A 27164-nucleotide genomic window follows, 5' to 3' on the forward strand; every position below is an offset into this window, starting at 1 on the left:
TTTTAAAGACTAGTGAGGAAATATATATATATATATATAAATTATGTATCTCATGTATATGTATATTTGTGTGTGTGTGTGTATTTCTTATATACTATCCAGAGAAGGAAATGGCAATCCATTCCAGTATTCTTGCCTGGAGAATCCCATGGACAGAGGAGCCTGGTGGGCTGTAGTCCATGGGGTCGCAAAGAGTCGGACATGACTTAGTGACTAACACAGTATCTAATGTTTTTCTGATTTAATACTTAATATATCTAGGTATATACTCATTTCAGTAAGTTTACATAGCTGTGGGCTCATCTTTAGTATCATCTGGTATGTTTAAGCAAGAAACCTCCAGAGGATACCTAATACCCAAGCCCCTGAAATTCACACTGTAAGACGGAGGCTTCCACCACCACTTGGCAGCAGTGTGCCAAGGGGCAAAAATGAACCAACTTGAAAACACAAGTCTTCAAATGGTGGATGATATTGTAGCATTTGAAGTTTCTATTTGTATGTTGATCTACATATTTATTCATTTGTTCAGCAAATGTGTTTTTAAAATGCAATAATATCTTTCCTAATGCTTTAAGAAATATCTTGATTGAATATCATTCATTGTAATTCACATACTATACAATTCTGTCTCTGTGAAAGTGAAGTGGAAATGTTAGCCGCTCAGTCGTGTCCGATTCTTTGTGACCCCATGGACTGTAGCCAGCAGGCTCCTTTGTCTCTGGGGATTCTCCTCTGTCCATGGGATTCTCCAGGCAAGAAGACTGGAGTGGGTTGCCATTTCCTTCTCCAGGGGATCTTCCCGACTCAGGGATCGAACCCAGGTCTCCTGCATTGCAGGCAGACTCTCTACCTTGTGAGCCACCAGGGAATAGATTTCCCTATTCTGGAAATATGAGCAAAATCATGGAAGACATTGTATTTTGTGACTGATTTTTTAGACTTAGCATAATATTTTCAAGGCTCATCCTTGTGGTTTACATCAGTACTCCATTTCTTCTGTGGTCAAATCGTATTCCATTTGTGTATAGATATATTGCATTTTATTTATCCACTCAGTAGTTGATGTGCATTATGATTGTCTCTACCTTTTGCCTAGTATGAATAATTCTTTGTAACACTTGTTTACAAGTTTTTGTGTAAACCTATGTTTTTAACTTTCTCAAGTATATGCCTAGAAGTGAAATTGCTAGTTTTGTGACAACTGTGTGTTTAATCATTTGAGTAAATATCAGGCTGTTTTCCAAACCTTCTGTACTATTTTACATTCTCCACGCCATGTATGAGTATTTCTATCTCTACATCCTCACCAACACTTGTTAATACCTGACATTTTTATTCTAGCCTACCTTGTGTCTCCAAGATGGTATCTCATTGTAGGTTTGATTTCAATTCCCCTCATGACTAATACTGTGGAGTATTTTTGGTGGGACTATTGGTCATTTGTGTATCTTTCTTGAAGAAAAGTCTATTCAGATGCTTTGCCCATTTTTGTTTGGGTTATCGGTCTTTTTATAATTGAATTGTAGTGGCTTTTTGTGGGCATCTGTGAGTGTGATTGTTGTCCTTTAGTTGCTCAGTCATGTCTGACTCTGCAGCCCTGTGAACTATAGCCCTGCAGATGCCTCCGCCCCTGGGGTCTCTTAGGCAGGAACACTGGAGTGGGTTGTCATTGCCTGCTCCAGGGGATCTTCCCCACCCAGGAATTGAACCTGTGTCTACTGCATTGGCAGGTGGTTTGTTTTTTTTTAAACCACTGAGAGACCTGGGAAACCCAAGGAACAGGCTAAATAGAATGCCAGAGGGTAATTTCTAAGGGCAATGTGAGGTCGCTGGTTACCTGGGTGGAGACATGTGCATTCACAAAGACAGCCTCTCCTTGACTTGGTTGTTCTCCATGACACTGTCATGCACGTGCTCTGCTCTTTGATCATTAGATTTGGCACACCCTGCACCCATGCGGCAACCCTCTCCCTTCCCTGTGCTTCTATAACGTCTTGTTAATTTTACTATTAACCTTTGAAAAAAATAATGTATTTAATTGGAGGCTAATTGCTTTCTAATAGTTCGGTGGTTTTTGCCATACATTGACATGAATCAGCCATGGGTGTACATGTGTCCCCCATCTGCTAACATTTAACACATTATCAGGCAGTTTCCATAGAAGTTCATAAGAGGAGTTGTAATTATGTGTAACTCAAATTGGTTTCTCAAGAGGAGAGGTTGTATCTTAGTCATTTTCATGTCCCTAATATCTCACATACTAGTTGGCATGACTGAAGCATTAAGAAATATGTAAGGAACGCATAATTTTTTTTCTCTCAGACTTGAATTTGGATTTTCATCCTAAATGTTGAAAATGTGAAAAAAATAAAAAACCCTCTCATCCATTTCATTCTTCTTGTGACAAAAGAAAATCCACAAAAACAGCAGGAAGGAAATTGTGCACAATCTTAAGATTCCAAGTCTTCATCATTTTATCCATATTCTTATGGTTCCGAAAAACTGTTGCAATGCATGACAAAGTGCTCTAATTGCAATAAAAATATTTTGATAATTAGTCCTTGTTAAATACATTTTGGCGACTAGTTTGGTAGGAACAAAATGAGTAATTTTTTTTTTAATTTGAGGTATCTAGTTTTCTTTATTCTTTTTAATAGAAGGATAATTGCTTTATGGTAACACATGTAAAATGGGCAGATTTAAAGACAAGCAGCTGTGTCATCAAGTGAGACATCTTGTAGACATGAAAGCTAAAATTCTTCTTCACCAACATATCCCCCCAGCTGTCTTTTTATCATTAGGTATTCTAACAAAAATAAAACAATAAAGCAAAAAAATCCTTTGTGGTTCCCTCAGTTTAGGAAATGCTAGATCAGATGAAGTTAAACAGGTCCATAGTACAGGTCTCCTCAGAATCTCTTAACAGGCTAGTGTTTGGGAAATGCTGTGTGCAATTAGCCAAGACGATTGAGTTAAAAGCTACTTTTTTTTTCTGTGTTTGGGGGATGAAAGAGTGTTTTAGGAGAAGAATATCCCATTATCAGCGCTAAAGCTCCACCAATTTAACTTACATGTAATTGCAACGTACTATGTACATTTCTGTGGGAACTGCCTACCCAATTAAAAGGAGAATTTTACCATGGTTTGTGGGTGTAGCCATTTTTTTGTTCTTTCAGTTCAGACCCATTACACATTTTGTAGGAAGCAACATGATGCCTTTTTAATCACAGCCCAGTGTTTCCCTCCTGCTAAGAAAAATAAATGTGATATTTGCGAGTTTCCATCTACTGCTTCTTTACAGGACCAGCAAAGAAAATAATTAGCCCCAGTGATTAAATTAAATAATTTAATTTTCCCTTGGTGTATTCTTAGTGACATTCAAAAAAATAGTGGATCCAACTGCTGAATTCTTGGTCATAACACTTTATCACTGATTTCCAGTGTATGAAAACAAAAGACATTTCAAATGAGCCTGGAGGTGTGTGCGTGTGTGTGTGTGTGTGTGTGTGTGTGTGTGTTCGTTCGTTAAAGGATGGTCAGTCAGGGAGACGTGAGGATTCTATATGTAATATGTTTCTCCTTTAGATTGATAATTTGGGTTCAAAAATACCTTGGGGGTTAGGCTTCCACAGGGTCACTGTGTAGACTTATGCGGGAAGGGAGAGGGAGAGGAGGGGCATTTTCCTTCTTTGATATTTTTGAAACAAAAATAAATTCATAAGAAATAAATTCTGGCCTCAGAAGAAGCTATCAGTGAGTGAGTTTTCCTTTCCCCTCCTCTTGACTGCCTGCATGCATGTTTATTCACCTCTCCACTGTAAGCTGCATGGTTTTCTTCTTTTTGGCTGAATGCTTTACGGGACATTTTGTGCTTATCCATCTCTCCTAAAATCAGGAGCATTTGTGTGATGGTGAAGGTCATCTTTTACTCTAGCCACTCCACCGTCTTCCACCATCTTGCTCTTCTCTACTTTTCCAGTGTCCTCCAGTTTATAATACTTGATGATGTTACTGGGTGAGCGACTGAGAACACCACGCCTCATCTGTGCGTGGTCTGTGCATTGGACCAAAGGCAACGCATGTGAAGAGCTGCTATGAAGATTGTATGTGTTTGTGCTAAACTGCTTCAGTCATGTGTGACTGTCTGTGACCCCCGTGGACTGTAGCCCACCAGGCTCCTCTGCCCATAGGATTCTCCAGGCAAGAATACTGGAGCGGGTTGCCGTGCCCGCCTCCATGGTATGAAGATTAAGCTGAGTGAGATGATACATGTTCAGTGCAACTTCAGGACCTTGCCTGGAGTGGAGCAGATCTTTGATAAGTGACATCATTATCATTATTAGCAACAGCTATCTGGCCATTAACATGCATTCTGCTTGATTACTCAAACTCAGGATGCAAGTCTCATTTAAATTTTGTAAGATGGATGGGTCTTGCCATCTCCTGACATTTCAGGGAAGCTCCAGGAGAAAGAAACTGTGTTAAAGGAGCATTCTAGAAGTGACTCTAGGAATGGTGGAACTTAGGGCACTAAACTTTATCTAACATATGGGATCACTGAACCAAAGTTGTAGAACCGAGGGAAAATGAATGAGTTGTGCTGCCTTGAGTGGGCTGTAGAGTCTAGTGACTTGGACATGAACCAGGGTCTAGTACATGTGAAGCATTAAATAATTATTAGCTACTATTATTTTAAGAAATAATCTGAGCTAGAAGTGTTATAGACTTTCTTGCAGGAACTTAAGAAGTGTTCTACCATTATTTACTATTTACCAAAGACTGTGAAAAATGTCAGTATTGTGAATTATTAACTGAAAATCACCTAGAAAAGAAATATTCACAGTTTAGTTAGCTTTGGATAATAAGGAATATTTATCATTCACTTTTATTATACATATGAAAACTTTCAAAATAAGTAAATAGAGTTTGGTTTAATGAATATGTTCTCAGTGTTGTAATACATTAAACCCACTCATGAACTTTGGGCACTCTTTTTCTTATATCCGACTTGTATTAAATCTGTAATAGTTCAACCTCCAGAATATATGACAGATCTATGCACTTTTCTCCTTCTTGACTTTCCTCATTCTAAATAAATCCAACAGCTCTCACCTGTTACCTGGAACAAGCCTATAATATCCTGTCTCTCCATCAATGGGCTACATTACTGTATCCCATTCTCACCCAGAATAATATTGTTAACAGGTTAATCAGAATACATTACATCCCTCCTTCGAAATTGAAACTCTTAAGGCCCTTCAATTTTTTTTTTTTTCTTTACTAAACTAAAAACTCCTTACTGCATCTTACTAACTGCTATGGGATTTACCTTGTGTTAACTTTTCTAACTTTATCACGTCATCACGTCCTACCTTTCTTCCTTAGCCTCCCATCCTGGCTTCCTGTCTGTTCCTTGAACAAACCAATTTCCAGTCTCAAGCATTTAGGGGCAGCTTCCAATTCCCTTGTGGCTCAGCTGGTAAAGAATCTGCCTGCAATGCAGGAGACCTGGGTTCGATCCCTGGGTTGGGAACATCCCCTGGAGAAGGGAAAGGCCACCTACTCCAGTATTCTGGCCTGGAGAATTCCATGTCCATGGGGTTGCAAAGAGTTGGACATGACTGAGTGACTTTCACTTTCACATTCCAGTGTCTGGAGTTATCTTCCCTCAGCTCTTTAAGTGACTACTCCTCACCCAGATCATATCACAAATACCACCCTTTTATGGGGTTTATCCTCCTTGTCCACTCTGACTAAAGCAGCCTCTTTCAGTTACTCTGTTCCGCCATCCTGTTTTCTTTTTTTCCCCCTTTGTAGTACTTATTGCGATCTGTTATTATCTTTGTCCTTATTCTGTCTTCATAAGAGTAGAGTCCTTATGTATTTTTTTCATTGTTATGTATCCCCAGAAACTAATCAGTGAATCATTGTGTTGAATTAATGACATTTTGCCATCACCATCTGCATCGATGTTGTCATAACTCACATTTATTGGGCACACATTATTTGCCAGGCATTGTGCAAAGTGCTCTTTTCTCATGTAATAGGTCCAAAATCTCTAAGGGAGGTAGTCCTCTTAATTCCATTTTTATCTCCACTTTAGAGACGAGGAAATTGAGATGCATCATCATTCCCTGTGACTTCACTGTCACCATCATCACCACCACCATCATCTTTTTAGGAAGCAGAATTAGAATTGGTACTGTCTTTCTCAGAAAGTGGTCAGAGAAAGCTATAGGGCCCTTAGATGGAGAAAATCCATCAGACAACCCAAATGAGTCAGTCAGACAAGTGGATCATCAGGGCAGACTTCTGGTAAATGAACACAAACTCCCAGGAATCTTAGATGTTGTGTATATCTCAAGGTTTCGTTTCCAGGCCAGCAGCACCAGCATCACTTGTGAAAGTGAAAGTGAAGTTGCTCAGCTATGTTGGACTCTCTGTGACCCCACAGACTGTAGCCTACCAGGCTCCTGCATCCATGGGATTTTCCAGGCAAGAATACTGGAGTGGGTTGCCATTTCCTTCTCCAGGGGACCTTTCCGACCCAGGGATCGAACCTGGGTCTCCTGCATTGTAGGCAGATGCTTTACCGTCTGAGCCACAAGGAAAGTCCAAGCCATCACTTGTAAGCCTGTTAGAAATGCAACTTTGCTGCCCTTGCCTACTGAATCAGAAACCCTGGCATTGGATGCAAGAAACTGCATCTCAATAAGGCTTCCTAGAGAATTCGTAACCACTTCTTTTTTTCTTTTTACATTCTTTTTTTTTTTTTCATTTATTTTTATTAGTTGGAGGCTAATTACTTTACAATATTGTAGTGGTTTTTGTCATACATTGACATGAATCAGCCATGGATTTACATGTATTCCCCATCCCGATCCCCACTCCCGCCTCCCTCCCCATCCCATCCCTCTGGGTCTTCCCAGTGCACCAGCCCTGAGCACTTGTCTCATGCATCCAACCTGGGCTGGTGATCTGTTTCACCCTTGATAGTATACTTGTTTCAGTGCTATTCTCTCTGAACATCCCACCTTGGCCTTCTCCCACAGAGTCCAAAATCTGTTCTGTACATCTGTCTCTTTTTCTGTTTTGCATATAAGGTTATAGTTACCATCTTTTTAAATTCCATATGTATGCGTTAGTATACTGTATTGGTCTTTATCTTTCTGGCTTACTTCACTCTGTATAATGGGCTCCAGTTTCATCCATCTCATTAGAACTGATTCAAATGAATTCTTTTTAATGGCTGAGTAATATTCCATGGTGTATATGTACCACAGCTTCCTTATCCATTCGTCTGCTGATGGGCATCTAGGTTGCTTCCATGTCCTGGCAATTATAAACAGTGCTGCGATGAACATTGGGGTGCACGTGTCTCTTTCAGGTCTGGTTTCCTCGGTGTGTATGCCCAGGAGTGGGATTGCTGGGTCATATGGCAGTTCTATTTCCAGTTTTTTAAGGAATCTCCACACTGTTCTCCATAGTGGCTGTACGGCCAGCCCTCAGAATGGGAGAAAATAATAGCAAACGAAGCAACAGACAAAGGATTAATCTCAAAAATATACAAGCAACTCCTGCAGCTCAATTCCAGAAAAATAAATGACCCAATCAAAAAATGGTCCAAAGAACTAAACAGACATTTCTCCAAAGACATACAGGTGGCTAACAAACACATGAAAAGATGCTCAACATCACTCATTATCAGAGAAATGCAAATCAAAACCACAACGAGGTACCATTACATGCCAGTCAGGATGGCTGCTATCCAAAACTGTATAAACAATAAATGCTGGAGAGGGTGTGGAGAAAAGGGAACCCGTAACCACTTCTTTAGGGAAAGAAAGACCTATCTGGGAGGTAGCAAAAGAAAAGGGAAATTAACAAGAGTAAGACAAGTCATTCACTCAAAAAGCCAACAACCAGAAGTAAGGTTAACAGGCCACGTGCGAAGACACAGACCTGTTATCAAAGCTGGAGGATAAGGCAGGGAGGGGCTTGGATATAAGGAAGGACAGTCAAGGTAGAGAATGGGGTGGCGGAAGGTGGAGAGTCAAGTAGGCTTAGACACTATCCAAATGGGCTTAATCATCTCACCTGCAGCACTTGCTCAAGTTGTTAAAATTTCCCTCTGATACACAGGATTAGCAAGGGAGCATGACGTTGGACTAAGCCAAAAGTAGAATTAAAAAAAAAAAAAGCAAAAACAGAACAAGGCTCCCATGGCTCCAGTTATATCTACTGGAAGGATGTGGGCCTCGGGATGAAGATGGGCCATGATGACTACACTGAGACAGATCTGTAAGTTTGCAGATGACTCTGAAACTCTGAAACTGTTCCAGTGAGATGGATGTATCCTGCAAGAACACTGTGTAATAGGCAAAATAACAGAGGATACATTTCAGCTGTGGCGAGTATAACGCAGTATGTCTGGGGAAATGTAATCCAAACTATGCTGCTAATATGAATTGCTCTCCTCTATTACTCTTGTCCAGGGAAAAACTTGATATCTGAATCTGTGTCAACTATTTCTTGAAGATAGTCTGGTGTGGAGTGGCAGCTCAAAAGATCGACCAAATGCCAGAGATAGCATTAGAAATAATTGATAAAATTAAAGAAAAAAAAAAAAGGATTATATAATCTTGTTAAATCTTTGAACATAGCGAATAATGTTTCAGAACTTGGAGTAGAGATCATGGTTCTATTCAGTACATTCCATCAAGGCCATAAAACAGTTAGAGAAGCCTAAAAGCTTAATGGAACTGATCAAAGGAATAAAGTAGTAAGACCAGATGAGAAATTTTCAGTTCAGAAAAATGATGGGTGAAAAGGGACACAATCAAATTCATGTCCATGAAGGATATTAGTAAGTGGAGCTTGGTCATTCAACAAATTCAAGAATACTATACCTTGGAGAATGTTCTTGAAGCTTGAAGGTAACTTTAGGTTGAAAAAAGAAAAGACAAAGTGTTAGATTTCTTTTTATACCTGGTGGTAAATTTATTGATGTTGTTCCCCACAAGTGAGTTCATAAATTAGAAAGATAATAAGTAATATAAATTACAATTTAGATTTTAGAAAATAATATTTAAAATGGTTTCCTTAACATTTAAGGAAGATGTTATTTGGAGATACATTAAAATTAATGCATTCTCATGAAAATCAGAGTCTAGTAATTAATGGCTGATTCAGTATTATAGTTTTAAATTAGTCTTTATCATATATGTATATATACATGCACAAACACTCATATTCATACACACATGCATATATAAATTTGTATTTGCTCTCCTTTAAAATAAAATTTTATGAAAGGAACATGTACACATTATAGGTACATTTAAAAATGCAGAAGAGTATACAAATAGTAAACAGTAACACAAATAGTATGCAAATAGTATACAAAGAGCTTACTAGTATACTATTAATATTTTACTGTGCTATTTTCTGTACATGGTTAAAATTTGTACTTGATTCTAATTTTTAAATGTATTTACTGGCCCTAGAATTTTGTCACTATCTAGATTGTTGATTTAATAAGCATTTTTAATCATAATAACATGAAAATACTAACATTCTGTGAAACCACATTTACCAGAATGCAAGGTTTTGGCTGTATAGTTCACAATGAGTTAGACTATGAACTTTTTGTTTTCTTTCTTAATCTGGTTTTAGTATTCAAGTTCATTATACTCATGAAATTAAGTAGTTTTCTAATTCTGCATTATTTCTATAAGCACATTTTATTTATAATGTCTTTTATGTTTTAACACTATGCTGTTTAGTATGTAAAGACTGTTTACGTCTTGATGTGGTATATCTTTTAGTAGCACATAGGGGCATCCTGTGTTTGTTCATATCTACCCAATTTGAAATAATTTGTCTTTTCTAAGGAGAGTTTCACTTAGTCATTTATTATCACACACAATTTAAATTATTGTCTTGAAATATTTGAGAAAACAGATTCTGTGCTTGATTATTGGTGCTGTTTACTAGCTATTATCGAGAATTTGCATGAAGACTTAAATAGTGAATTTAAAGTACTTGGTATAATTTTTGTCGCAAAGTATTCTCTGGAGTAGCAGGTGGCGCTAGTGGTAAAGAACCCACCTGCTCCTCCAGGAGACATAAGAGATGCAGATTTGATCCCTGGGTGGAGAAGAGCCCCCCTGGAGGAGGGCATGGCAACCCACTCCAGTATTCTTGCCTAGAGAATCCCATGGACAGAGAAGCCTGGTGGGTTACAGTCCATGGGCTCACAAAGAGTCGGGCAGAACTGAGGCGACTTAGCACATATGCATACATATACATACACACCACATCTTCTATGTGTTTTTAATTGATATGTGGAAGCATTTTCTGTATCATTTACAGGGACTGTATATATAGTGACAGCTAAAACTTAAATTCTCTAAGCAAAGATCCCATCCATGTATCTCATATTTTTATGTTTTAACATTCAGAAAAATGTGAGGGAGATTTTCCCTGTGTTATTACTGTAGTGTTTAATAGGGCTTGAAAGTGATGGCTAATGAGAATATCAACGTTTGACAATAAACCTGGGTTTTAAGTAATAAGAAAAATGTTATTTTGATGAATAACATTTCTCTATCTCACTTTATACAAGGAGTGATAAAATCAGTGGAAGCAGAGTTGCTTCCTTGGGTATGTGGGTGATTGAAGAACCAGATTTGCCTCCTCAAGGCGAGAGCCTGGTAAGGAACCTAAGAGTGTTAGGTTAGGAAATGACACCTCTGTGGTCCAAGTTTTCTTAACACAGTATTGACTGGGGGATTTTGGCAGAAAGTAACACCTGTGACTGACAATTTGTTATAGAAGTGAATACTGAGACACTCGGTCAATAACATTTGGGTAACAAAAATCGTATTAATACATCTCTGGCCAATGAGTTGTTAAATCCTAAAGTTAAAAGCAGAATCACTGAAGACTAGGAATTCCAACCCTAGTTCTGCACGAAAACTGGCTACGCTATTGCAGCCAATAGTCTGAAGCCTAGAGGCAGTCTTTTTGAAGAAGGCAAAAAGACCCAGTTTTCCTGAAAGAGTTTTACAAGCAAGAGCCCATGGAAAGCACTGATAAGTGATAGGTAAAGGAGAGGGAGTTAAGAACTCTATTTAAAGAAGAAAGAGATTTTTTTTTTTTTTTTCGAAAGAGATTTTTTAAATGTATAGCAAAGGTGCTTCAAGTGTGATTTCTAGAAGACCGGCAGCAACATCATCTGGGAATATGTTAGAAATGCAAAATTGTTCTCCACCCCACACCCACCGCAAAAGAAAGGGTAGAGGAAGGGGCCCAGCCATCTGTGTCCCCTCGGGGGATTGTAATGCAGGAGAAGCAGTGGACTGTAGAGGTCAGGGGCCATTCTGTACGTGGATCAACAACTCCGTCTCCAACTGGAGCCACAGATTGCGTCACTGTGTTACAGCTTAACGTGATATTCCTGGTGATATGCTTAAAGGGTCCAGGACTTGACTTTAGTTGTCTGTCTGTTTTAGTCTAGCTTGTTTAAGAAGGCAGGTTAATGATGTGCTAGATCATTTCTCATCAACTCTCTTGGGGGCATTTGAATTGATAACCACTATCAAAAATATGTGTGTTCGTAGAATACCAAACGTCTACACAATGCTGGATATATACCACATTGTTTGGTCAGTAAATCGTGTCTGATGCCTCTTTTATGACCCCATGGACTGTAGCCCGCCAGGCTCCTCCTGTCCATGGAATTTCCCAGGAAAGAATACTAGAGTGGGTTGCCATTTCCTTCTCCAAGGGATCTTCCCAACCCAGGGATTGAATCTGTATCTCTTGTATTGGCAGGCTTTTTTTTTTTTTTTTTACCCTGGAGCCACCAAATATCATGTTACAATGTTGTACTGTTTATAAATGAAGGTCACTTATTACAGTCCTGCTAAATTTGACATTTATCCTCCTAGTCTCCCCCAAATCTTCCATTGTTAGTGCTATTGTTTTGTTTGAAAACATAGATTTTGACCTCCTCAAAAATAAATAAGTACAAGAAACCTTTCTAAGATTTATATGAGTAATGCTGAAGATAAATGGTTATTATATTAATACAACATTAAATTTGTCATAATTTTAAAAACGCATTTCCCTTTACTTCCCCACTCACCTTGAAAACATACCAGAAATTTATTGATATGGGTGTGTGAAAGAGCCAGTAATCCAATCTAGGGGCAGAATGTGGCTCTTGCCTCCAGTGTAAGACTTAAGGGAATGCCCGAAACTCAGTAATTAAGATGAATAATGTTTAAAAGCTGTATTTCAAAAATCAAAATGAAAAAAAAAAACTTGATGGACAAAATATAAATTTATTTGATAAGCATAGTCTGGTCATGCTTTTGCAAGAAGCATCACACTTGCCTCACCTTAATCCTGGTCCTGTTGCATCTAATTGCCACTTTTGGTCCCATTAAGAACACTCTGCTTAACAGTAGTTATCTGACCGGTTCTGCTTGTGTCTTGACTCTGGATTGGCCTAAGTATATATATTGAAACATACTAGGAATTCAGGTCTCCAGGAGTTTTACTTATATGTAATTTGAGGTATTTCCAGAAAAAGAGGATTGTGGGGAAGTAGCTTTTAACCTAAAACATCTTTAATTTGTAAAAACAAAATTATGTTAAATAAGGCATTCTACAGGGACGTTTTTATGTCAGTTAAGTAGAAAGACATGCTTTGCTCTTGAATAATGCAAAATGTCCACATATTTATACCATCAGCCCTCCATATCCATTGGTGTCATATCCGCAAATTCTGCATCTGCAGATTGAACCAACCACAGACTGAAAATATTTTTTTTTTAATTCAGGAAGTTCCTTGGGACTTCCTTGGCAGTCCAGTTGTTCAGACTCTGGACTTCCAATGCAGGGGGAAATGGATTTGATCCATTGGGGAACTAAGATCCCAAATATGGTGTGACCAAAAAATAAATAAATACAAAGTTCCAAAAAGCAACACGTGAATATCACAAAGCAACTTTTTGCATAGCATTTGCATTGTATTCCATATTAGAAGTAATCTAGAGATTATCTAACGTATACAGGAGGATATATAGCTTTATGCAAATAATACACCATTGTATATATAGGACTTGATTGTTGCTGGATTTCAGTATCCACAAAGGGAGGGGGACGTCTTGCAACCAATCCCCCTTGGATATTGAGGGGTGACTGTCTTGGTTGACTTCTTATCTGGATACTCTCCAAATCCTGAATTTGGTTGTCTAAGCAAGAGCACCTTGGCATCAGACTGCAGTGATATAAACAACCAAAAATTTCCTGTAGTTGGAAGTAAGGAGGGTAGTAGGAGACCTAGGTTCTGGTCCACTTCAGGATTTCTAGAGGAAGTTTATCAGCGTGTAACTGATCTCATTAAGTGGTGGTTTGACCACAAGTATCTAACATGTGTGAGAGAGGCAAATGAAAAGTGATCACCTCATTATATCAGTCTTCAAATGTTTTATTACTTTTTGACCTAGAAGTTAGAAGCAGGGCTCAGGCCTGCTTACGAAGATCGTGGGGAATCCATCTGATAGAAGTAGCCATCTACGCCTGCTGCCAGAGACGAGAGTCATGTTCCATCTGGCTGCCAAGGCCCCAGGTTCCACGTTTCCAAACTGCATGGCCAGTTTGGAACAACTCTCTGGCTGAAGTTGCATGTTCAAGAATCCATAAAGGATGCCTACTGAATTTCAAATGTAGAGTGCACTGTGGTTGTGTTTTTGAGAAGGTAGCTGTGACATATTTAGGAGGCACTGGTGAAGGGAAGACCTGTAACGTAAGAGTCAACACTCCAGTCTCTTACAGGTAGGAAGACATCTGTTTTATTTTAATTACTGTTAAAAAGGAAGCACAAAAGCAGAGCTCTGTAGGTATTCTAGCTAAATAAAGTAAAATAATATTAGCAGCACGGAAGTCTTTAAAAGATGGAAAATAGCAAAAAGAATGTTATTAGGATTAATACAATGTTGGGTCAGGATATATATAAAATACTTTTGTCGTGCTGTTTTTTTGTGTGCTGTTATGACTTTTATTGTGGTGCACACTAACTTTAGAAGACCCTAGAAATCACTCCTGGTCCTCCTCTTTCTCCAAAACCATTATATTTAATGAAGTCTTAGGTTAGTTTCTTACCCACGAATTCCTCTATCATCGTGAGTATATGTGTGTGTGTGAGTAATTTATTCTGAACAGTCAGGACATGGACTAGATTGGGAAAGGAACTTCTATGAGTGATACTGAAAAATAAAGAGTTACCACGTATTTGATGCCTTCTTGTACGGCAGAGCCCATACTAGAATTTCACATGAACTTATGCTTCTGTTTACTACAACTCAGGAAAGTATGCATCCAATCCCTATTTTATGAATTAGAGAACTGAGACTGAAAGAAGATTAAATGGCTTGCATTCATAGCTCATAGCCGTCCGAGTCTGGATTCAGGTTTATGTTCTTTCGTCCCCCGCATGTGAACCCCCTGGGTCAGCCCTCTCTCCTGATGCTTCCAGGCTTGTGACCCTGTTCCAGCTCCCAAGCAACTTCCCCTCTTGTTAGCACACCCAGAGTGAACCCTCATCTATTGAGAGCTAAGTTAGACCAGATCTTAGGCTTAACAGTAACATATCTCCTTCAATGAGGGCTTCCCAGGTGGTTTAGTGGTAAAGAATCTGCCTGCCAGTGTGGGAGACACAAGAGATGTGGGTTTGATCCTTGGGTCAGGCAGATCCCCTGGAGTAGGAAATGGCAACCACTCTAGTATTCTTGCCTGAAAATTCCATCGACAGAGGAGCCTAATGGGCTGCACTCTGTGGGCTTCCAAAGAGTTGGACTTAACTGAGTGTGTGTGTGTGTATAATCTTCACACTATGTGATGTATCATCATTGTACCCCTATTTCAAGTGTGAAAACTAAGGCTCTGAGAGCTTAAGTATAATTGCCTTGGTCACACAGCTAGGACATAGTTGAATCAAGACTCAGATCCAGACGGATTTTCCTCCAGATGTCATGCTCTCAACCATCTTGTAGATCAGGCTCACACCATGCCATGCCTCCAGTGTGATACAGCAGGGAAACCTCTGGATCAGTAGTCACAGATGTCACGGTTTTATCCCAGATGTGGCCCTTGCCAAGACCTGTCTCTTAATCTGTGTAAAGTGAAAGTGAAGTCGCTCAGTCGTGTCCGACTCTTTGCGACCCCATAGATTGTACCAGGCTTCTCCGTCCATGGGATTTTCCAGGTAAGAGTACTGGGGTGGGTTGCCATTTCCTTTTCCAGGGGATCTTTCCAACCCAGGTATAGAACCTGGGTCTCCCACACTGCGGACAGATGCTTTACTGTCTGAGCCGCCAGTGAAGCCCCTTACATCTGTAGGGCAATGTTATTAATCTTTCCTGCCCTGTGTAAGTCATATCTTTGTTGTGAGACTTCAGCCAGAAGCCGGGATGGGATAACTCGCCTCAAGTCACTGCTGAAATACCGTGAGCAGCTTGAGAGGCTGGGGCTGCCGTAATGATCTGCGCTGCATCTCACACAAGCTAGAAGAGTTCTCAACTTTGAAGCTTTTCAAGACTCAGAGAAAAAGCAAACAGACTGAAAGGCTTGGTAAGAGAGAAGTCAAGGGCATTTCTCGAAAGTGGGAGAAGGCTCCTCTCTGTCCCCCTCCTTAGGGACAGAACCAGCTGAAAATGTAATTTAGAGCAGCAGTCCCCAACATTTTCGGCACCAGGGACTGGTTTTGTGGAAGACAGTTTTTCCATGGACAGGAGGAATGGTTTCAGGATGATTCAAGCACGTTACATTTATTATGCCGCTGCTGATCGGACAGGAGGCGGAGCTCAAGCAGTAATGCGAGCAAGGGGGGGGGTGTCTGAAAATGCAGACGAAGCCTTGCTCCCTGGCCCACCGCCCCTGCGGTGCAGCCCTGCTCCTAAGAGACCACGGACAGCTACCGGTCAGTGGCCTGGGGCTTGTGTGCGGGGGTTCTCAGTCGCTTCAGTCATGTCCGACTCTGCAACCCCATGGACTGTAGCCCGCCAGGCTTCCTCTGTCCATGGGGTTCTCCAGGCAAGTACAATGGAGCAGGTTGCCATGTCCTCTTCCAGGGGATCATCCTGACCCAGGGATCGAACCTGGAGTCTCCTCCATTACAGGCAGATTTACCACTGAGCCACTGGGCAAGCCCCAGCCTGGGGGTTGGGGACCCCTGATTTGGAGGGTTCTGATGAAGAGCAAATAGAATTGTCAGGATAGCATTCCTCATTAATAAGTTTCATTTTATGTGTTTGTTCTGTTTTTCCATTCCCCTCCCACAAATTTATTGCTTCTTAGAGTGAACAGGACCTAAGGAATACTAACAGCTGATAGCTTCTGAAAATAATCCTGAGACTTGCCTCTGAAATTCACATGAGCTGAGGTCATGTGGTAATGAATTGGCTACTTTTCTTTTGCTTTCGGAGTGGACTTCAGTGAAGTCCTGGTTCAAGGTTTACTGACCTCCCTGCAGGGCAGACAGGGACAACCAATATGTTAAGGAGGCAAGATACTAAGATACTAAGTCACTGGCAGTGTCAGATCTTGTCTTTCTTGTTCCAAAACACTAGTGAATTGAGAACTTTGGGGGAAAAACAATACAGGTATATCTACCATTTCTTTTTAAACTCCTTTTCCAATCTCCTGAGTCTCAATTTGGGGTTTATTTTCATCATTAAAAACAAGAACTAAATGTTCAAATCCCCATCACTAATAGTCAGGGACATTTCATCAGTTTGACAAATATTTCTTAAGAATCTACTTCTACAGACACATTGCTAGTTACTGGGGCACCATTTCCTGGCTTCTGCCCTTGAAAAGCTTACATTTTCCATTTCACTCTATATTGTTAGAGGCTAATGCTATCTTCATGTTAATTCACATGGTCTTTTTCTAGTTCTCTCCATAAGTATTTTTGTATTTCTTACCTCGTCCATCCTATTCCATCAGGTTATCCCCTTGAATGCAAGTTTTAAGGGAAAATTCACAAGAACTTAAATTTCCTACTCTCTTTATACTATTAAAAAAAAAAATTTGTTGTGGTCAAAACACTTAGCACGAGTACCTTTTTTTTTTTTTTTAAATGAGTACCTCGTTAACAAATGTTTACGTGTACAATACATCACTGTTGACTTTAGGTGCAGTGCTTTATAGCAGATCTCTGGAGCTTATCCATCTTGCTTAACTGAAACTTCCTGCCCATCAATTATTAACTGCCATTTCCACCTCCCTCCAGCCTCTACCGAACACTGTTCCAATGTCTCATTCCTTAAGTAAGTGGAATCATTGCAGTGTCTGTCTTTCTGTGACTGACTCATCCCCCATAGCAACGTGTCCTCAAATTCCATTTGGTTGTCTCATACTCCCTTTATACTGAAAACAAGAATTCTCATTTCTGGAGTTACTCTATCTAGCTGTGTCTGCATTAGCTTGAAGGTGGTCAGTTTGCTGTCTTGACTCATGTCACGCACCTCAGTTGACTGATCTTTCCTTCTAATAAATCAACTTTTTGAAAACTATCACCATGCTATAACACCTGAGTATCAGCTATCCGACACCCAAACACAGTTTGGTTCAGAAGGCTCTAAACAAGCCCCTTTCATGTAAGAAATATGCAGCTTATATAACTCACACCCAAAGATACTTAAGGCAAATTGTGTGGCCATGTTACTTAACTGATAAAGACTGGAAGGTTTGCCATCAGTTACTTAAACACCTCTCTTTACATTTTATGGATATTGACATATCAAGACCTCGAATGCATCTCTGCAGCTATGGCTGCCTTGAAATGAAGAACCAGATTTTCTCTAAATCTCCAAATTTTTATTACAAAGTAGTACCTTGCTTGTTGCTTCTGCTTGCATTGCAATAAACTAGAAGACACTAGAATATTGCTGTGACTGATTGTGAATAAGCTTGAAGGGGGTGGGTACTTGGCCCTCAATTGCAGTAGGCGTGTCTCACACTGAAATGAGAGTCTCTGTTTTCTGACTTCTAGCCCAGGATGTTCTATTGTACTCACCTGCCTCCATAGGGCCTATTTACTCATTAAAATAAATTAATATTTGCACAGCAATTCATAGCCTCCTAAGAGAAAAGTATCATTTCAAGTGGAAGATAACAAAGAATTCAGAACATATTAATTAAAATGTTTCATTGTTTTCCAAATATGTAGCTGCATCTTCAGTAGTATGATGTTCAATGTTGTAGCATTGTTTAAATTATAAAATGCCATTTTGATTTGTGTTATTACTAATAATGAGGCAGATAGGCACAGATGCTCATTCCCATGATAAAGAGAAGATATTCAAGTATAGAATTTTTCACTGAATTGTTCAAGTATGCTCAACTATTTCACATGTTATGGGTTAGAATTTTTCTATGAGGATATGCATATTCTCATATACCTAGTCTGTAGTTTATAGATAAATATTATTTGGGGGAGGTTTATTTTGATCCTGCATTGAAGGTGATCCATCCTTGGAGTAGATAAAATCTATCTATTATGATCAAGCTGTTTTTCTCATTTATCCCTGAAACAGACATAATGTTCATATAATGCTGTCTTTTTATATTCTGGGTTGGATATACCATTTCCCTTTCTCATTATCTTAAGTTGTCTGTGTCCTTAATTTCCTTATTTTATATTTTATTTTTCTTGATACTCTTCTTAATTAGTTTTAATTGGAAAAGGAATATCTTATCACTAAAATATTTCAAACAGTCTAGCAATATCTAAAATGAAATGTAAATTCATTCGCTCTGATTAAGTTCAGTTCCCATTTGCTGGGGACAAACACCCTAAAGTGCTTCTCACATCTTCACTAGAGACTACATGATCAGGAAAAATCCCATGTTGTACCTGGAGGGAGAAAATCCAAGTTTAAGATAGAGTTTCCCACCGTGACCTTAAAATGTATCAGGAAATTCATTTTCAGTTGTAAAATTGGTGAATAATTTTCTCCTACTTACACTCTAACGCTGTTTTAATAACCATATAAAGTAGTGTATATAAAGGCGATGAGGAACTTAAAAGTCCACACAAAGTTGCTGCATTGCCATAGTTGTCAGTCACTGAGTTGTGTCCGACTCTTTGTGACCCCATGCACTATAGCACACCAGGCTCCTCTGTGCTCCGCTGTCTCCCAGAGTTCGCTCAAATTCATGTCCATTGAGCTGGTAATGCTATCTAAATGTTTGATCCTCTGCCACCTGCTTCTCCTTTTGCCTTCAATTTTTCCTAGCATCAGGGTCTTTTCCAGTGAGTCGGCTCTTCGCATCAGGTGGCCAAAGTATTGGAACTTCAGCTTCAGCCACAGTCCTTCCAGTGCTATTCAGGGTTGATTTCCTTTTGAATTGACTGGTTTGATTTGATCTCCTGCCGTCAAAGGGACTCTCAAGAGTTAAGCCTTTGTTTATGTTACTGTACAAATTGTGTTTAAAAAAAAAAAATCCTACTCAGCTCAAATAGCCCTTTTACTCTGTATTGCATTAGCCTTTGTTGAGCTTACTTTCATTCTGATAGACAGCACCAGTTTACTCATTTATACATTAATCATCCCTTTGAATCAACCCAGAAGTCATTTCTCACTTATTTAAAAATCCCACACCATTATATATGTACCTCTTTCTTACACCATCCTCCTCGCTACTCTTTTGATAAGTGTAGGGGTCCCAGATAGATCTCTAGCTCCATATCCCCTTCATAGCATCCAACATTCCTTGTCAAAGAAGACATGCTCATGAAATATTTGTTACATTTTAAATGAACTCAGAAATAGACACACAGGTGATTTATAGAAGTATTTCAGAGTCCTGGTGGACATTCATTCTCAGCACTTAGGTAACAAGCCTTAAAGATGGGAGCAAAGTGTCGGTACATCCCTTCCCCTCTCCCCATCACTTGCTGCTCTTAGAGCAGTGCCCGAAGTGGTACCTTAATTCACAGCATCCCCTGACTGCTTCTTCTGGGTTGACTGCCTCTTTGACCTGGCCCAAATTCTCACACATAATACACCGAGTGCATCCCGCTGAGTCCAACCCGGATCTGCCAGTCTCATTCGTCCATGGAGTCCTTTGGACCTTCCAGAGCACAGGTCTTTCTCTACCTGCTGAGCCATTCAAACGTAACACTCAAGACAGAACCCATAGCTCATGCCTTTGTATCACTGACTTTCAGAGCTGCCTGAACAAAGGGTTCTGGCTGGATTTCTTTCAAAGCATTGACTGAAGCAGACAGAAAGCTTCCTGCCAGGCAGTTATATTTACCACACAAATTTGTCAGCTTAACCAAACATCTCAGTGTGTTAGGAGCAGAAATTTGAGCTGATTGATCTAAAGGGCTCAAACACTGTGAAAGTGACAAAGTGCATCGGACTACATAACAGTGTCTGCAGGACTCCAGAATGATCACTAGATAAATGTCGTTTTTCAAGGGAACTGCGCTGTTGTCTCCCCGCTTCCCCCCCACCTTCCCCCCCATACTGGATCTACAAAAGCAATCAGGAGCTTTCGTGAGTGTTGGCATGTTTAGGCTAAAATACAACGGTGGTTTTAGCAGCAATCTTGAGATGTCTCAGGCGGATAAAAGTACACCTTAAAAATGTTATGATAAACGCTGAGTAAAACTTCAAGATATGGTGATCCTTGAATTCTTATTACAACTCTAACACCGTCTCCATCTTGCATGTATTTGTGCTTTGCTTGTCTTTCTGCTGCTGCTGCTGCTAAGTCACTTCCGTCGTGTCCGACTCTGTGCGACCCCATAGACGGCAGCCCACCGGGCTTCCCCGTCCCTGGGATTCTCCAGGCAAGAGCACTGGAGTGGGTTGCCGTTTCCTCCTCCAATTTACTTGTCTTTCTATAAAATGGGAATTATTTGTTTGCATCATACTACTATCACACTGTCTTCATAATTTAACATTAGACTTGCGACAAAAACCTTCACAACTCAAACACCGTGGGGACCTCCTGTACCTTATAGTGTAAACGTGGAAAATGTAGCAAAGACTGATCATTCAAGAAGTTAGGACAATTGTCAACATGTTGGGACAGTGTCACTAGTTACCCTCGTCACTACCCCTTGAAGTTAAGATAATCATACTGGTTGTAATTGACGTAACTGTTACCAGGTTTGTATAATTTGTGTTTTCATCATTTCCTGCACATGTAATTTAATGTAGTGTGATTTACTCTTTTACTATTCTTTTTGGGGAAGATTAAGTTAGTAAATTTAAGCGGGAGATGGTGAGAGACAGGGAGCCCTGGCACGCTGCTGTCCATGGGGTCGCAAAGAGTCAGACACGACTGGACAACTGAACAGCCACAATAAGATAGTAAAACAGAATTTTCAAACGCTGAAAACAGTATTCAGGCAATAAACAGCATCTGTGTGGCAGATGGGTCTGGGGAGCACTCACAGAGAAGCGTAGGGATGTGTTTGAGAATAGTCTGATGTGTCCCCATGGATTTTGTAATCTACAAGGCAGATGAGTAGCCCAATTCTTTCCAAGGGACTATTGGCAAATTTTATATATCTGATCACTCGAGGCAATCTTTAAAGTCTCATTATTTAAATTAATTTAATAACAATATAAATGGAGCAAATGAGCCTTGTTCTTCCTTTCTCGGTCGCTTCTAAATCTGTTGAAGTCTATTCATAAGGTACAGAGAGAAGCAGTATAAACATTTTAATTTGAATTTATTCAATTAAGCAACAACTGAAGAAAATCCTAGATTAAGCCTGTATGTTTTAACTGCTTCATTTTAATTTAATAGATTTTATATTTTAGAGCAGTCCCTATTTGTCTACATCCTCGTGAGTTTTTGGTAGTGGTCGTGTTTTGGATTTTGGTCCTTTAGATAGATATGTGGTGGTATCTCATTGCTGTAATTTGTAATTCTCTAATGATGGGGCTTCCCCAGCAGCACTAGCCTGCCAGTGCAGGAGACGTAAGAGATGGGGGCTTGGTCCCTGGGTTGGGAAGAGCCCCAGAAGGAAGGAATGGCAACCCACTCCAGTATTCTGGCCTGGAGCATCCAATGGACCAAGAAGAGTCTGGCAGGCTGGAGTCCATAGGGTCTCAAAGAGTTGGACATGACTGAAGCAACTCAGCATGCATGCAGTGACATATGATGTTGAATGTCTTTTTGTGTGTTTACTTGCCATTTCTATATCTTCTATGATGTGTCCAATTTTATATTGAGTTGTTCATTTTCTTATTGATGAGTTTCTAGAGCTCTTTGTGTATTTTGGATAACAATCTTTTATCAGTAGTTGTTTGCTAAATATTCTCTCAATCTGAGAACTGTCTTTTCATTCTCTTCATACTGTCTTTTATAAAGCAGAAGTTTGTTTTGTTTTTTAATTTAAGCCCAGCTAATCAACTGCTCCTTTTTTGGATTATGCCTTTGGTGTTTGGTAGGCTGGATTAGACCTGATAAATAATAAGAAAGTATGTAGCTAGAAACTGGTTTGCCCTTTCTGACCATCCATGGTTAAGCCTTGCCTACAAAAATGCCTCACTTTAATCCAACTTCACAGGAGATGGAAAGTCACTTAAACTAATGAATTCACTTGCTGCATGCCCTTAGATAGGTTATTGAGCCCTCTGAACTTAAGTGTTTTTAATGTGGAAGATAAAATTCTCTGTAATTTTTTTGCAAACACTTGGTATAATTACAAAAAAAAAAAAAAAAAAGAAGCCCACTGTCTGGCAAATGGGAGGTACACAATAAATACTACTTGTTAATTATAGTAGTAATGATAAAACGAGTGCTGAGCAGAACAAGATATATCTATTGGCTTCCCTGTGCATCCAGTTTACGAAGGAAATTAGTATATTTTGAGAAGATTTACATGGGACCCCTGTACACTTTGAGAAAGCTCTTAGTAATTATTGAGTGATAAGAAAGATGTTTAGCTGGGGCACTTCTGGCGATGATTCTCAATCCTGCACTGCAGCTGTCTACCTTCTCTGTAGCTTGCATTCTACGTGTACAGATTCTTGAACTCTATCCAGTCTTTACTGACTTTATGCTGGACACTAAGGAAATTTTCAAAAAGCAACAGCAACAAAATGAAAACGCATCGTTCCTGCCATCAAAGACTTTAATCAGGAATAGGATATACATGGAAAGTTTTGTGTTTTTTTTTGGAAAGTTTAATATTAGTAAGAGAACATCTGTTGTTCAAGGGAGTGTTCCTGAGAGAATCTAATGATGTTCCAATAATGCATATTCTTGGAAACTGTTTGTCCAACTCTCTTCACTTCTTTTCTCCCCACCCGTGCCTTCAACTCAGTCTCAGTATCCATGTCCTTAGAAATAATACAGGTGCTTATGATTTCCCCAGGCATCACACCCATGGACCTCTAACTGTTTCTAGTTTTTGCACATGGTACATCCCCCATAGTGTTACAGAATGAAAATTAAGAAGGGAAAACTTACCAAATGAATATCCATGAAGCCTTCCCCTATACTTAAAAATGTTTAACATTTGTAAGAAATTACACAAATCATTACCCTTTCTATTGCCAGCAGAAATAGGTTTAGAGGCCTACAACTTCATCCTCTAGGTCTGTCCCTGATTTAAGTTCTACATTTTTAATGTAGGCCTTCTTTCTCTTCTTTACTAATTGGCATGCCTTCTATATTCTTTGTATTTTACCCATTTAAAAAACTCCTCTGTTTTTCTTCAGTCATCTTTAACAATCACTCCCCATGATTCACTACAGTTTATCCGGTGGCTCCAAAATCGAAATAACATATTCAGTTTAAATGCGATCTTGCTTCAGCCCCTGTCGGAAACTATCATAAAGGATCGCAGTGTACCCAGCTTTATAATATCATCTTATACGCATAACTGACTTTATTGACAAACTGAAGTTTGTGATTTGACTTTCTTTGCTTCCCCCCCTTTTATCCCTCTAAAGCAATCACTCTTACAAAACAAGTCAAATGCAATTTCTGTGAACTCCAAGGGATTATTAAAAATCAAGAATGTATTGATCAACTGATGTTTGAAGTCAATGATAGGCTTAAAAGTATTTTTTGTCAGAGTAATATTATTTTACAGTAATATTTTTGTGGGAAGGCTAAAGTGGATCAAAAATTTAATTTTGATGCTCTACAGAGAGATCAGTAAAATTTCATAGATTCCTGCAAACAGAGCTGTTTTGATGCTTAAATATATGCTTATGTTAATTCAGAGCACATGAATGATCTAAATTCTGCATAAAAAACACCACCAATCTGAAATTTTGGTATGCTGTGTGCAAAAGAAGTTATTGTTTTATGAAAGTCCCAGTGTCAAAGATGTTTCATAGGAGAATGGCATTAAATTGATTCAGTATTAACAAGAGATCAGATTTCTTTAGCAATTAAAGCGGAAAGCAAGACTATGGAACAGATTCTTACACGTCAAGTACAGTTTGATGAGCCACAGATGGGTGGAACTGCACAAAAGTACACAGCAGTCTGAAGACAGACCAAGACCACGCCAGGAATGTGCCTTGGGAGATAATGGAGCAGAAAGAAGGTAATAGGGCATCTCTCCAGGAGGAGGATGTTGAGAAGGTCAGGTAGAAAGGGAAATGTGGAAATCCAAAAGGAAAACAGCACTCATCTTTTTACCATTTGGCCCACGGTAAGCACTTCTGTTGTCAACCATGATACATTTGCTTTGGAGCCGTTACTTCTGTTATCTAGTGTATGTTTTTTTATGTTGACAGCTATTTCCGATTATCTTTAGTTGTCTTTTCTTTTTTGCCCCAAATTCCCTGAGCACTATCCAGTATATTATAACTTTCGTCTATGTAAGAATTAATTAACTCCAAAAACATGTATTTAGTGCTTATCTGGTATGAGGTTTGAAAGTTGCAGAGGTAGATAAAAATGGCCCTCACCCAATGATGTTTAATAGAAAAAAATGGAATATTAGACAGTCTAACAGGAAAGGTAACAAGTTATAATTCATGAGGGCTCCTGCAAATGGTAATAGGAAAAAAAATGTCTTTGTATTCTTTTGATCTATGTAGCTCTGTGTTATATATAAATCTCACTTTTTTTTTTTCCTCAGAATGATAATTTAAGACTATCTCATGAGACTTACTGCCTTATAAACCAATAGAACTCATAGCTGAATGAGTGGTGTTTGAGAGATTGTAGATACTAACACTTCTCCACAACTTTCTATTATAGAATATGAAATCAGGGATTTCTTAAATAAATGTACGTTTGTTTCTCTAGTTGGTGGAGTTTTTAGATTTCTTCTTTCTAGAAGACTCTATTTAAAATATTCTTAGAATTTCTGTGTCCTTCTTATTGTGGCTATAAATGAATTACCACAAATTCAGTGGCTTAAAACAACAACATCATTATATTATTTTGCAGTCTTAGAGAATAGGAGTCAGAAATGCACTTCAGGGGATGAAATTAAGGTGTCAGCAGGGCTAGGTTTATTCTTGGAGACTCTCAGAGAAGCTCTGTTGTTGTCATTTCTCCACTTCTAGAGGCCACCTACATTCCTTGGCTGGTGGTCCCCTCCAACACCTTCAGAGCCAACAGTGTAACATTTTCTCTCCTGACAATCTGTTTCCATCTCTTTCTCCTACCCTAATCCTCCTGTCTCCTCCTTATAAGGCTCCTTGTTTATAATTACATCTATCCCATCTGGATAATCTGGGCTAATCTCCCATCTCAGAATCCTTAGTTTAGCTACATCTACAAAGTTTCTTTCCCTTTGTAAGACAACATATTCACAGGTTCCAGGGATTAGGAAGTATATGTTTATGGAAGGCCATTATTCCATTTATCACAGAAATGAAAATCCCTCAGTCGTGTCTCACTCTGTGACCCCATGGACTGTAGCCTGTCAGGATCCTCTGTCCATGGAATTCTCCAGGCAAGAATGTTGGAGTGGGTAACCATTTCCTTCTCCAGGGGACCTTTTGAACTACCATGGAAGCCCTTATCACAGAAAGTAGTATTTTAAACTCTGCTGTGATATGTCAGTATTATCTCAGAGAAGATCTTTATAAGGGAAAAAAAATAATGTTCTTGAAGAAACATACAGGATGCTGGTGGTCTAGGCTAAATTGAGAAATAAAGGTTAGAAAGAATATACTTGAATATTAAAAAAAAAAGGGAAGAAAACAAAAGCACCATAAAAAGGCAAAAGGAAGACGCCCCCCCAACTATCAAATAAAATATTCCCAGCACACAGTTTTATCAAGGGCAAAATTCTAAGCAAAGACAGGGCCAAAACTTAATCCCTCTTTCTTTACATGATGCTGTTCCCTTGTAACTTCTGTATTTAATGTTTGTGAGAATTTAATTTTTGAAACATTTGAAATTTAATGTTTGAAACTGAGAATTTCAAAGTAAGGTTTAAAAATATGGCCAGGAAAAACCTGTAGCTAAAGAAAGGTCATCATTCTTTTTTTTTTTCCTGTGCTACTTACTTTTCAAAAGTGTATCTGGTTGTTTCAATGAATGCCTTTAGAATTTAGATTTTTTGAAGCTATTTTGAAAAGGACCCTGGAAACAAACTAACCCATATTTTTACAGAGAAAGCCTAGTTTGTCACAAAAAGTTAAACATTTCTTGTCTGAAATTATATTACTACTTAGTGGTAGACCCAAACTTCATTTCCCAAACCCGAGTTTCCTGACTCCTAATTCAGTTCTTTTCCCTCTAAATCCATTAGTTCAGTGATTTGCATTTGAATTTGGATCTCAGTGCAATGTACAAGCTACCCATGAGCCTATTCCTTTCATAAATCAGTTAATCTGTGAGCCAGGAGCATTTTCTTAGTACATTCAATAAAACACTCTGATGTACTAGATCTGTGGGGAGTCATGAAGGAAGATGATGCTCGTCATCCAGAAATGTTTCTCTGTTGTTAAAGAACTTCAAAATACCCAGGATAGACTGCTAGGAATTCTTTCAAAAAAAAAAAAAATCTATGTATTATTTCCCAGAGTAAACAAGGAAGCCGTTCTAATCTTTTCCCCTTGCTATTATAAAGCTAACATTTGCCCTAAAGCAAGAAGTTGTTTGCGCACAGGGTTATTCCATGGCCATGAATTAAG

The 27164-nt window shown here is 39.1% G+C and overlaps 1 protein-coding gene across 6 annotated transcripts in view; it reads left to right on the plus strand.

The window, feature by feature from the left end:
* Nucleotides 1–27164, plus strand: part of DCC (DCC netrin 1 receptor) — a 1228196-nt gene that overhangs the window by 587662 nt on the left and 613370 nt on the right. The window lies entirely within an intron of this gene.

This window comes from Cervus elaphus, chromosome 27 (assembly GCF_910594005.1).
Source record: "Cervus elaphus chromosome 27, mCerEla1.1, whole genome shotgun sequence".
Taxonomy (NCBI): Eukaryota; Metazoa; Chordata; class Mammalia; order Artiodactyla; family Cervidae; genus Cervus; species Cervus elaphus.